Source organism: Thamnophis elegans, chromosome 8, assembly GCF_009769535.1.
Source record: "Thamnophis elegans isolate rThaEle1 chromosome 8, rThaEle1.pri, whole genome shotgun sequence".
Lineage (NCBI taxonomy): Eukaryota > Metazoa > Chordata > Lepidosauria > Squamata > Colubridae > Thamnophis > Thamnophis elegans.
The window spans coordinates 50,764,490-50,777,619 of NC_045548.1; the positions used below are offsets into that span (position 1 = coordinate 50,764,490).

The window sequence follows — 13,130 nt, forward strand, 5'->3', positions numbered from 1 at the left end:
CTTCATGCAGATTCTTAAATTGCATAGTTTTCATGTGAGCATTGCTTCTTGGCATACTATTCTGTACTGTTTGCTAAATGTAGTCCTGCTGAAAAATGCTTTACAGTTTCAATTTTGAAGATATTATAAACAAACATCAATAAATCTAGTGAGTTACTGTAATGCAAGGTCTTCATAGATGTCAATTTAACAAGAACATTGAATAGAAAAAAAGTTTGGATCAGAATCTGTAAATCTGTACTTGACAGCAAACTGGATAGAATTATGTGGAGTACAATGGGATATTTGCTTTAGGTAGAAGGGTTATACTACTTTGGGACTAATAAATTCGGGAGGACTATATGCTAGGAAATAGAAAAGGGACTAGTTGAAAGAGGTAGAGCATATTTTTTCTCACTTGGCAACTTGTTTTTTCTTTCTTTCTCCATCCTTTTAAGCATTTCAGTCTTTCTTACAAAATGTTTGATCACATACCACTGCTATCTACAGGTAGTCCTCAACTTACAACCTCAATTGAACCCAACATTTCTGTTGCTTATGTAAGACATTTAATAAGTAAGTTTTGCTGCATTTTACAACCTTTCCTGCCACAGTTGTTAAGTGAATCATTGCAATTGTTAAGTTAGTAACATGGTTCTTAAGTGAATCTGGCTTTCCTCCTTGACTTTGCTTCAGAAGGTTACAAAGGGTGATCACATGATCCTGGGACATTGCAATGGTCATAAATATGAATCAGTTGCCAAGTGTCATTTTCATCACAAGACCCATGAGGTCGTAAATGTGAAAAATGGCCATAAGTTACTTTTTTCAGAGTTATAACTTTGAATGGTCACTAAATGAATTGTGGTAAGTCAAGGACCATCTATAAACATTGTCTTCTTTCCCCCCTCCCCCTGTCCTATTCTTTAGATTTACTCAACCTATGTGAAATTAGACATATTTGCCCATCACTGGCAACAACATATAGGTGACCTCTCTGTTTTTGAATTCCATCCAACCACAATGTTTACATTCTCTTAATCTATTCACTTTTTGTTTTACATATTAGGTTTGCAATTGTATCCGATTCATTCTCTGAATTGTATGACCAACCAAACTAGCATAGTTTTTGTACTGGTTAATCTTCATGACCCTTTCTATTTCTTCTAGTTTCAGCAAACACATTTCTTAAGCACTTCAGTGTTACTGGTTACATATGTTAAATGCCTTACATCTATTTAACAAAGTGAATAGAAACAAACTCTTATACAGAACCATTTTTGCCTTTGCCTTTTCTTTCTTCTTTCCTTGGATTCCATGTCCATATTTTCTTAAGATCCACTCCTGATAAAATAATGACCTGTCCCACATTCAGACCCTCTCATCATCCTTGTACCCTGTACTAATACTTTGCCCAAAGGATGCTTATATTATTCTGTTCATTTTGGAGTCTCTATTCAGGATTTTGCAAGCTCCATCACATCAACTAGAAGGTATATGCAGTGTATAGACACACACTCAGGATGTGCCCACTTTTCCCTGTGAGAAAGGTAAGGTAAATGTAAAGGTTCCCCTCGCACATATGTCCTAGTCATACCTAATTCTAGGGGGCCATGCTCATCTCCGTTTAAAATCCGAGGAGCCAGTGCTGTTCGAAGATGTCTCTGTGGTCATGTGGCTGGCATGACTAAATGCCGAAGGTGCACAGAACACTGTTACCTTCCTAACAAAGGTGGTCCCTTTTATTCTACTTGCATTTTTACATGCTTTCGAACTGCTAGGTTGGCAGAAGACAGTCTGTGAGGTGGACTGGTACCAAAATACTTTGATGATGGACTAAGTGTCATTGTTTCAATGGTCTATTAGTGTTTCAGTGGTCTAGATAGCATTCCTCACTCTTTCTCTATCCGCTTCTTGCTACATAGCTTAATCGTATGCAACTTTAACCAAAGTGTCACATTTATCCCAAAGCTCCTTAAGATTTCCTCTCCATCTTAATATTAATAGATGATATTAGATATAGATACGTATATACAGATATGTTTTCTATCTACTATATATAACATAAAGTGACTTATAGGTAAACAATTTAGACAAAAATATTTAGCCTGCCTTGTAACTAGTTCAGCAGATTTTATTTTGTTCAGTAGGCTTTACTCACAGGCATCCATCTATACAAAGTGTGTACCAATTCACTTTTGTTACTGTGTACACCTTGCAGGCTAAAGACCTGTGTACACCTTGTAGGCTAAAGACTTGTGTACACCTTGTAGGCTAAAGATAACAGATTATCCGGTCAACTGGTTGAATAATGTGATTTATCCAATAAATATTAATTAAGTAATAGGTTGCCCTAAAGAGGTACAAGCGACTGCTACTTCCCAGCTTTTCTCGTTACGTTTGTGACAACGGCTCCTCCTCGATTTCTTCTCAATTGGTTCAGTCCGAACTGTACCGGGGATGGGCGAGACATGAATGTTACCCTGCTACACAGTGTTCACTTTCAGATGTCACCCCTTTACCTTTCACACGTAGTGGTTCAGTCCATGACCTCTGCTCCAGCGGGGAGCAGTAAATCAAGCGCAGCCGCTCTTTGCATTGGCAACTTCCATCTCTCTCACTTCAGTTCCTTGGCTAGGCGGCGGATGTTGCGCGCGTGCGTACTCTTCCTCCCTTGCCCTGAAGTCTCGATCCATTCCCTCACACACCCCTCGCCCTCCTCTGACGGCTTTAGGGGTTGTCTCGCCTGCTCCCCACCCCCCCGCTTCCTCGACGGTTGAGGCGCGCGCCGCCAGGGGCAGACGGGAGCCCGAGCGCGAGAGCGCGCTCTCCTGTTAGGAGAGGCTCCGATGCCGCTGCTGTGAGATGGCATCATTTTGTTGCGCTGGGGCGGCAGCGGCGCTAAAGGCGGCGGCGGAGACGGCGATGGTGCCGACGGTTGGGAGCGGTGCCGAAGGTTGAGGAGAACCCAACCCCTCTTGTCAGATAGAGAGAGAGAGAGAAAGAGAGAGAAAAGGGGGGCGGCGGTGGCGGCACTACTTCGCAGCTGGGCTCCGAGCCACGGTAAGAACCGAGCGAGTGAGAGGAAAAGCAGCCATTCAGCCAGCTTTGACTCTTGACAAATAAATAGGCTGCGTAGCCACCGCCGCCGCCGTAGTCTCGCCCCTGCTATTCTATTCCTTGGCGGGGGGGGGGGGGCTGACACACACACACAAAAACACACACGAGGAGGGGTGGGGGGAAGAGACGCTATTGCTTCTTTTGAGGGTCGTGTTTGTGCCCCTCGGAGACCCCTCTCGGTTTTGTGACGTCCCGACTGAAGAAATGGGAGAGGAGGGCGAGATCTGCCCTCTGCTCCCCCCCCCCCGCCCGGCTTGTTCAAGGGAAACCCGGAGGGCAGAGGCTGATTGCCAGCCTTCTCTTCACAGATCCGGCTCGCTCCTTGGCCTGGTGTCACCTTGTTTATTCGCATTTTAGGTCTTTAACTGCCGGGAGGGGGTCAGGGTAAAGGCGGGCCGTGGGAGACGAGCCAGGTTGAGGGCTGAACTTTGAACCCCGTTAATAGCGTTGATTGGCAGAGGCGCCCGGTGCCCTGGGAAGCATTTTGGCCACACCAGGGGTGACTTATTTCTGGATCCAAAGGACGGTGTGGGGGGGGGGATATTGGGTTCTGTCCTTATGTTTGTTTGGTGTTTATTTCTGGGCAGGAGGTGATGAGGAAAAGGAGTGTCTCACTTTAGGATGACTTGCTTTAACTCTGCAGCGTTTCTTGTGCTCGATTGCTCTGTGCAACCCCCTCCCCCCCCTTGCCCCAAAATACTGCATACAGTAATACAGCTTTTCTCTCCAAGTGTAGGGCATATTGCTGCTAGAAGGCTGAAGGCCTGGAAGGGTTTGATTATATCTTACCAAAATATTCCCCATTTCCACACACTTTTGAACATTTTTTTTGTAGCTGGCTAGATAGTGCCGATGCTGATTTGAAAACAGCTTCCTAAGTCCCTGACTTGTTTTCAATAAAAAAGTGCAGGGGTGTAGCATTGATTGAAATGGTAGGAAAAAAGTATTATGTAATAAGTTTAATAGCATTCTTCTGAAACCCGAATAATGAAGTCTTGAGACTAAAATCTTTCTGCATTTTAAAGTGAAGTTGATGTGACATTAGTCTTCTGGAATGGGTTGGTGGATATTAGTATTCAAGTCATACTTGATTCTGCTTTATGCAATTGTTTGAGGTTGAAGTGTTTTATTTAATAAAGTTTTATTTAAAAGTTTATTGAATAAACTTTTTATCTTTGTCTTTTTATCAAGCACTGTAATGTGATACAAGGCTTTCCATTAAGGCTTGCTTTGCTCAGGAATATCTACCACATTTTGGAATAATATGTCCTAGATCTTAAACATGTTTTCAATTGTTTTTGGCAGATTAGTGTCTTAAATGTTTTTAGGTTCAGATCTAACCTACAGTATGGAACTGATGTTTAATATTTTAACTACATATAGGTCATCTTTTAAGATAATAAAATGCACAGGTACTTGTGGAATAGGAATTTTGGGCAGTAGTCTTTGTCACTCTTCATTAACAGGCTGTAATTGCCATAGTTTTGTTTTTATCACTATTAAACATAAAAATATTGTTTCCTCCAGCTTGTCATCTCTGTAGTCACAATTCTCACTTTAAAAAGACAAAAAATATTAATTTTCAAAATATTGCTTATTTAGCTGGTAATTTACCTTAATAATAAGTTGAGATATGGACTAACTTAGCTCCTACCCACTAAGAATTCTGTACTATATGTGATCGATTTACTATTCTTTAGCAGAAACTAATCAAGTGAAGTTTTCCAGTTACAATACTGGGAACAAAACCAAGTACCGTTAGCAGGATTTATTTCCATTTCAACATGTATAAAAGCTGGTGGCAAATGACACTTCAAAAAAGAAAGAAAAATATGTAATTTTAAAAGATACAGATGTATTCAAGTCAAGCTCAGCTAGTACTGATGACATGACTATATCTGTTAGGCTTTCTTGGCAATAGTATGGAAGTGGTTTGTTTTTGCATCCTTCTGAGATTTTTTTTTACTTCCCAGTCTAAGACTTCTCTTAAAGTTAGATTTATAGCTTAATAATATTTGAAACAAAGAGAGCGTTGCCATAAGTACATATGTCTTGTTAGCATCTATGTTAATGTGCTACAGTGCAACATGGTGTATTACTTATAAACATCAACTGAAACATAATATAGTGACTAATTGCAGTTTAGTGTCTATATTTATAACTATAGTAGTGACATAAAGATTAGTCTCACTGAGCTAAATGAAGCATACTATCAAGTTAATTGTTTTATATGCTTGGAAACTAAAAAAAGTAGAATTTATTTTGGCAGTATTAAAATAGCATTACTGATTTTTGTTTTCTGAGCATAATTCAAAACACTAGTAGCTAGAGATAAGGTAGATTTTAATGGATATGGAAAATTAGAAAAGTTGCTACTCTTTGACTAGGTAATAGTTTTGCAGAACTCTGAAATTATTGCTAATGAGACAAAATGAACCAAGCGGGATTTGAATGTAATTGCTTGTTCTGTTCAAATGTTGATGGCCTTTTCAAATTACAGATCTAAATATGAATAAACAGAAACACAAGTATTTGAATATTTAAGCAGCATCATTTCTTATGCAATTCTCTGTTATTTCAACAAAGTCTCATGAAGGTTAGGTTCAGTTATTGTACTAAGCCACACTAAACTATAAATCATGTTGTTTTAAAGAACTATTGTAGCCTAATTCATATTTTAATCAACTTTGCAATATAAAAAATACAGTACTGCAAAAAGGATGAAGACAGTACAGATACCAGTTTTTAAATATAAACAATGTTTTTTAAACAATGATGAAAGTTGTTTAGAAGAGACAGATAGAAACCAAAATGCAGCAGATTCAGTGGAATGACCATACTTATTTACTTCAAGTATTTATGTCCTATTTTTCAGCTGATAAAGCTTCCAGAGCAAGTTTCCTATCCTTAAAATAAGTCATTGTGCTACAGTGTTGTAAAATGTTTGTTGCTACACTATTCACTAGAAAGAATGAAAGGCTGCCCTTCATCAGAGCAGATGTAATTAGCTTTATTCCTCTATTGACATCAAAAACAGTAAAGTTTTCACCACCATAACCGAGCTTTCTTGCAATAGCTTATTCCAGTTGAAGAGGGGGGCACTGATCATAATTAATAGCTAAAGCAGAATTAATGCCTACCATTCCATGCTTCCCTGAGATTTAGATCATTCTCTTCAAAAAGAAATCCAAAAGAAGAGTAGAATTTCATTTAGTCCGTTAATTTAACTTCTTTTAAAAGCTATCAGAAGCAAAGACATATATTGGAGCTCAAGGGGAAAAAGAGGATAGTGGACATGGAGATGACTTTGTACGGAGATGAATAAATGTAAACATGGTAAACATAATAGCTGGTTTTCCCAGTTGCAAATGTATGGCTGTGAAAATTGGACCATAAGAAAGCTGAGTGCCAAAGAATTGAGGCCTTTGAACTATGGTGCTGGTGAAGACTCCCAAGAGTCCCTTGGACTGCAAGGCGATCAAGTCCTAGACTAGATCAACCCTGACTGCTCTTTAGAAGGCCAGATCCTGAAGATGAAACTCAAATACTTTGGCCACCTAATGAGAAGGAAGGTCTCACTGGAGAAGGGCCTAATGCTGGAAAAGATTGAGGGGAAAAGAAGAAGGGGACAATTGAGAATGAGGTGGCTGGATGGAGTCACTGAAGCAGTAGGCATGAGCTTAAATGGACTCCAGAGAATGATAGAGGATAGGGAGGCCTGGAGAAACATTATACATGAGATCGCAATGGGTCTGACACGACTTTGTAACTAACAACAAAAACAACACCAACAAACATAATAAATAAAAAATGGGTCGGGATACGAATTAGGTAGGTTGCATGGTAGTTTTAACTATTTTTGTCAGTGGAACTGATAGGTGGGAGAAAAATATGGGGAAAAGTGAAATGTTTTAAGAGCTCAAAGTAAGTGGAAGCGGTAAAAGAACCACTGGAGTTGTGTGTTCTCGCTAGTGGCAAACAGGCCGACCGTTGGTGTGCTGAATCTGCGAGACAACTGGCAAAACAGGACTGGGTATAGTTTCCACTCTTCATTGTCTATGGTGGTTCTGCTCAACCAGTCAGCCTGGGTGTTGTCCACCCCCGAGATGTGATCAGAGCGGAGAGAATCGATGTGACGCTCTGCCCACCTGCCCAGGACCTCTGCCTTCCCCAAGAGCTTTCTGGATCTTGTGCTGCCCTGGCGATTTATGTGGGCCCTGGTGGTCACATTGTCCATCATCAAGAGCACGTGCTGGTGCAGAATGTCCTTTTGAAAATGACGCAGTGTGAGCCTGGCTGCCCGCAGCTCTAGGAAGTTGATGCTGCAAGTCGTCTCGCCTGGGGACCACCTGCCCTGAGTCACACGAAGTTCTATGTGTGCGCCCCAGCCAGCAAGGCTGGCATCAATCGTGATGACAATCCTCTCAGGTTCCTTGAAAAGATGACCTTTTTGAAGAGCGGCTGATTGCCACCCTCTGAGGGACCTTCTGACTGCTGGAGGAAGACTGACCTTCATGGTGGAGTTGCTTCTGTTGGATCTCTGATGGGGCAGGAGTAACCACTGCAACTCCCCGGAATGCAGACGTGACCATGGAACTACAGAGATGCACGAAATCATCTTCCCCAGCAATTGTGAGAGAAGCAGCACTGGGACCTGCCTCGACCCTTGAACCCTGCGGGCTAGGGAGACTAGGCTGTCTATCCTGTCCTGGGAGAGGGACACCCTGCAGGTGGAAGTGTCTATCATCACCCCAGGTGGAGAAGTTTGGTAGTCGGGGAAAGGTGGCTCTTTTCTAGGTTCAAGGAGAACCTGTGGCTGCGGAGGGACGTCATGGTGATGTGGAGGTCCTGCAAGGCCTGTCTCCTGGACGACAACTGAATGAGAATGTCGTCCAGGTAACATTGGAGCCTTACGGGTCTGCACTTGAGGTGCGCTGCGACTACTGACAAAAATTTTCTGATGGTCCTGGGCGCCGATGACAGGCTGAATGGTAGGGCCCTGTATTGATAGTGTCGGCTGGCAAAAAAACCCAGCAGAAACCTTCGATGTTATGGCCGAATTGGGATGTGTAAATAAGTCCCCCCTTAAGTCGATGGATGTCAGGAGGTCCCCTTGGTGAATCCCTGCGAAGATGGTTTGCAGGGACTGCATCTTAAACCTCTTGTACGCGATGTGACGGTTGAGGAACTTGAGGTCCAAGATTGCCCTCCACCCCCCTAAGCTCTTGGGGGCCAGGAAGTGAATGGAGTAAAATCCCTTCCCCTCCTGGTCGGATGGTACTTGCTCTATGGCATTTATCTCCAGGAGATAACGAATCTCCTGGGTCATGAGCTCTCTTTTGAGACGACAAGAGGGGGTGGGGCATTGAATGAAGTTCCTTGGAGGTGAGGAGAGGAACTCCAGTGACAGTCCTTCCCTGACCGTTTGAAGCTGTCCACCGTCTGCTCCCAATAGGAGGCGAACAGCTGGGGCCATCCCCCGATGGGAGGTGATTGTTGGATTTGCAGAAGGGTCTGTGAGAGCCCCCTCCTGGTTGGATTTGCGGAAATTAAACTGCTGCCTGCCCCTGTCCCAAAAGGACTGTCTGTCCTGGGAGCGATCGGAAGATTGATTATATGATCTTGGGGCAGTGGAGGAGGAATCATTGGAATGAAAGGATTGCCTCCTGGAATAGGGAGTGGACTTACGCTCTTGCTTTTTGTTCAGAGTGGGAAGTACCTTATGTTTGTCTTTAGATTCGATCAGGAACAGATCTAGGACCTCCCCAAAGAGTTTGGCTCCCTTAAAGGAGACAGAAGCAAGTTTCCACTTGTTCTTCTGGTCAGCCTGCCAGTGGCGAAGCCACACGAGGCATCTGGATGTGACAGTGGAGGCCAGTGCCCTTGAGGCGAATTTCACCGCATTAAGAGAGGCATCGGCAGAGTATTGGGCCGCTCCAATAATCTATGTAACTCCTGCCAGAGGCGAGTATCCCCCGCTGGGAGCTTAGCCTGCAACTCCCTCAGCCAAATGATGGAAGCTCTGTTGAAGAACGAAGCAGAGGAAGACACCTTAATGGCCCATGCTGTCGCTTGATGAGTCTTATGGCAGGCCTTCTCTGCCTTTTTGTCCTCTGCCTTAAGACCTTCCATCAGGTCTGCTGTGAGAACAGGATTGGAATGAGGGCCGCTATTGGAGGGTCCACTGAAGGCAGAGTTAAGATGTCCTCCAGTGCAGGTTCCACTGAGTATAACTTCTTATCCCCACCACTAGCCGTGGCAAGGGAGCCCGGCTCAACCCATTGTCGCTGAATTACATCCAGGAAAAGGCTGGGGACCGGAACCAGTTCCTGTGGTGGGGCCTGAGACTTAAACATGCTTTCATTAGGATTAGCCACTGGAGGCTCAGCTGAACCTTGGGCAGCCTGGGCCTTGGTGCCCACTTGAGTAGTGGCCTTGGCTTTGTGCAGAATAGATTTAAAGAGGGTGGGCTTAAAGAGCCCAGAGAAAGCAGGGACGTCCGGGGGGAGATATTCGTCCTCCAACAGCTCCTGCTCCTCCTGCTCCGGGTCTTCCCATGCCGAAGCCTCACTGACCACTGAGGATTCCAAGGAAGGGTGGCGTACCCTGTGGGTAGTGCTGGGCACCTCCTTCCTTGCCTGGGGTGGGGCTGGATTAGTTGAAGCATGATCTCTTTTCTGGAGCCCTTCTGTGATGCCCTGAGAGATTGCGCCTGGACGGAAAGCTCAGATTTCTTGGTCGATCCTGGACTCAGCTCTGGGAGAGGGGGGTGACTTTTCTATGAAAGATGGAGCTGGAGCCCTCCCATCTGGCTGCGCCATGGCGCCAGGGGCCACTTCAGAAACAAAGGAAGGCACTGATGAACCTGGGTCTGCCATGGAGATGTCAGGTGAAAGATCTTGGGATTCCACCTCCTCTTCAATGACCTGAAGGGGGTCCCCAATAGAGGGGAGGGAAGGGGTTGGCGCTACTGGAGCTGGGGCCTGCTGAGTGGTTTGAGCTGCCTGGCACTGGGCCTTCTCAAATTGCTTCTCGAGTGCCCACTGCTGGCATTCACTGTCCCTATCTGCTGTGGCTGATGAAGGACGGTATGGATGACTGGTCTGTCCTGCTCCTCTGCCCCCCGCTAGGCTGCTTGCCCTTAATTGATTAAGAAGATCAAACAAATATGGAGCTTATGAAATTTTGTGCAATAAAGATGTCAGTATCCAAAATAACTTAGAAGATGGTCATTACAAGAAGATGAAGTGTCAGGCCCAGAGATAAAATAGCAAGAACCAATCAAATTCAACCCACCGGCTGCTGGAAGACTCTCTGCCCGGAAGACTCTCTGTCCAGAAGACTCTCTGTCCGGCAGCCGGTCCACCATAGAGAGCACTCCTAGAGCGGCCGATGCTGGAATACTCGGCCCTGAGTTTTAGAGTTTGGAAGTTATGCTTGGAGTGTGGTGGCAGTGGCCGCCGCCGGCCAGCAGCAGTGCCCTGGGAGAGCTGCGCAAGGGCTTGGTAAGGCTGGGGGTTGAACAGGCGCTCACACCCCCCCTCCAGACAGGCAGAGCTCCATGCACTGACCTAGGGGATATCCCGAATGTGCCAAGCTGGGGGGGTGGGCAGAGCATCACATGACTTGGAGCCTTAGTGATACCCCCTAGGTCAGTGAATGGTGCTCTGCCTGGTTGGAGAGGGGATTTGCTGGGCAGCTGCTCGTGAGCATGGTTACCTCATGGCTTCGCCTCTGAGGCTGTGCCTGGCTCTTCGGGAGCCCGCTTGCAAGGGAGCAGCCACCCGGCAACCTCAAAACAATAAGGCCTCCCTGATAATAAGCCCAAGGCCATATTTCGTGGGGCAAAAGAAAATAAGACCCTATCGTATTTTCAGGGAAACACGGTAGACATATCCAGTTCCAGCAACCATTCTTTGGGTTCCCTAATCATCTTTGTTTCTCTTCTCTGCAATCTTTATCTCAACATCTTTTTTACATTGTGGCATAGAAAATTAGATGCAGTATTCCAAATGTAGCCTTACCAAGGCTTTATAAAGTACAAGATCTATTCTTCATAATGTATTTAGTCAAATTTACATGGCCTGGCATATCAAGAAAAACTTTCCTTCAGAGATTGATTCAGTTCTCCTGCTACTGAGTTTTAATGAAGAAATAAAGAATTGACTGTTTCAGTATGCTTTCTGGACTTGATATGTTATCTTGTTCTTTCAGTCATGATTCCTAGAACAAATAACTATCGAAGTGTTGGTATACCTAAATAATAGTTTTGTATTGAGGAAAAATATTCTATCATATATTTCTAGTCAAACCAGAAAAGTATTAGTATAGCATTAGTATAGTATAGTATAGCATTAGTAGCATTTTTAGTTACGATTTGTATTTAATATTTTGCTCTGTTCAGCAATGTTTCCAGAAAAAAGAACCTGTGATCTACATATTTTTGGAGAATATTTTAAAAGTTTCATTTCACACTATACATTTCATTAAAATGCATAGTTTTTAAAATGGCCATGTCAAATAATCCTGGTAGGCTTCTGAAAGTTAAATCACTGGTATACTGATTAAACTGGCTATGCAATCAATATCAGTAGACCTTTCTGCATTTTTATGAAAGACAAAAATCATTAAGAACTTTTAAAAAATAATTTTAAGTTCTTTTTTGCTTGAAAAAACTTGCTTTATCTGGTAACAATACATGGAGATGCCTATGATGTCTAAGAGTCAAGCTCAAGTTGAAAAAAAAGTATAGATTATGTTTTGGCTTAAGTGTCCAAAATAAAATAGATATACTAGGAATGTTTCTTGCCTTGTGGAGTAAATTCTTGATTAGTTTTCTGATTTCACTCTCTGAAAGTTAAGGAAGAGATAAATTTCTTCACGTTTCTTTTTAAATTATTATAGCAATGTGTTTTACTTCTGCATTAATGCTAGTGGGTTAAGTATGCTGAGCAATCTCACTATTTGACCCCAAAACCTTATCTCTCATCTAAGAGCTGTGATGGCCTTTTGTTTTTAGTAAATGATACTCTTTCATTTTGCTTCATATATGAACCATGAAACTAAGCCCAAGTTCTAATACAATCCTGATGAATTATGTCTAAGACCAGGATGGCGAACCTATGGCACAGGTGGCACGCCAAGGCATTTGTCAGGGCACGTGAGGCGTTGCCCTGTCAGCTGGCCAGCGGCGTGCTGGTCAGCTGAGTTCAGCCTTTTTTAAAGCCATTTTTTGCTGTCCCCAGGCTCCAGAGGCTTTATAGGAGTCTGGGGAGGGCGAAAAGAGCCTCCACCCCGGAGGCCCTCCAGAGGCTTCAGGAGCTTCCCGGATGCCTCCGGAGCTAAAAAAAAATAGCCTTACGGGCAAACCGGAAGTACGGGAACGGACTTCTGGTTTGCTCGTAGGGTCGGTTTAAGCACTCCGGAGCCTTCAGGGACCTTCAGGAGCCTTCCCTAAGAATGACACTAAGAGGTTTGCTTGTAGGGTCATTTTTAGTCCTCCGGAGCCTTCAGGGAAGCCTCCTGAAGGTCCCTGAAGGCTCTGGAGGACTAAAAATGGCCCTCGTAGGATCTTTTTTTGCCTTCTGGAAGCTTGAGAGAAGCCGCCTGAAGGTCCTTGAAGCCTCCAGAGGGCCGCTGGGGAGGGGCGGGGGGCTGTTTTCAGCCTCTCCAGGCTCCTATAAAGCCTCTGGAGCCTGGGGAGTGCGAAAAAAGCATGCAAAAATGGGGGGGCCTGTCATGCATGCATGCGCACTGGGGGGGTCTCACATTGCATTATGGGTGTGGCATGCCCACGCACGACCCCCCTGCGCTCCCCCCACTTATGGCATGCGGGCCAAAAAAGGTTCGCCATCTCTGCCCTGGAATAACAGGATCATACCTTTGACCAGTGGGAAAAATGGAATACTTGACTAAATTATTGGACTATATAACTGTTGATCTGACCAAACAAGTTGCCTCTTAGATGATCACTTGCTAAAATGTCTTTTTGGTATTGGAAGATTTAAGATATGCAAAGCAGTTTAGGAATA

General features: G+C 44.1%; 1 protein-coding gene across 1 annotated transcript in view; it reads left to right on the top strand.

Moving 5' to 3' along the window:
* Positions 1-2,587: 2,587 nt before the first annotated feature.
* WWP1 (WW domain containing E3 ubiquitin protein ligase 1) overlaps positions 2,588-13,130 on the top strand; it is a 55,816-nt gene continuing 45,273 nt past the window's right edge. Inside the window, 1 exon segment of the mRNA XM_032222545.1 lies at positions 2,588-3,042. The gene's annotated coding sequence lies outside the window, so the exon portion shown is untranslated.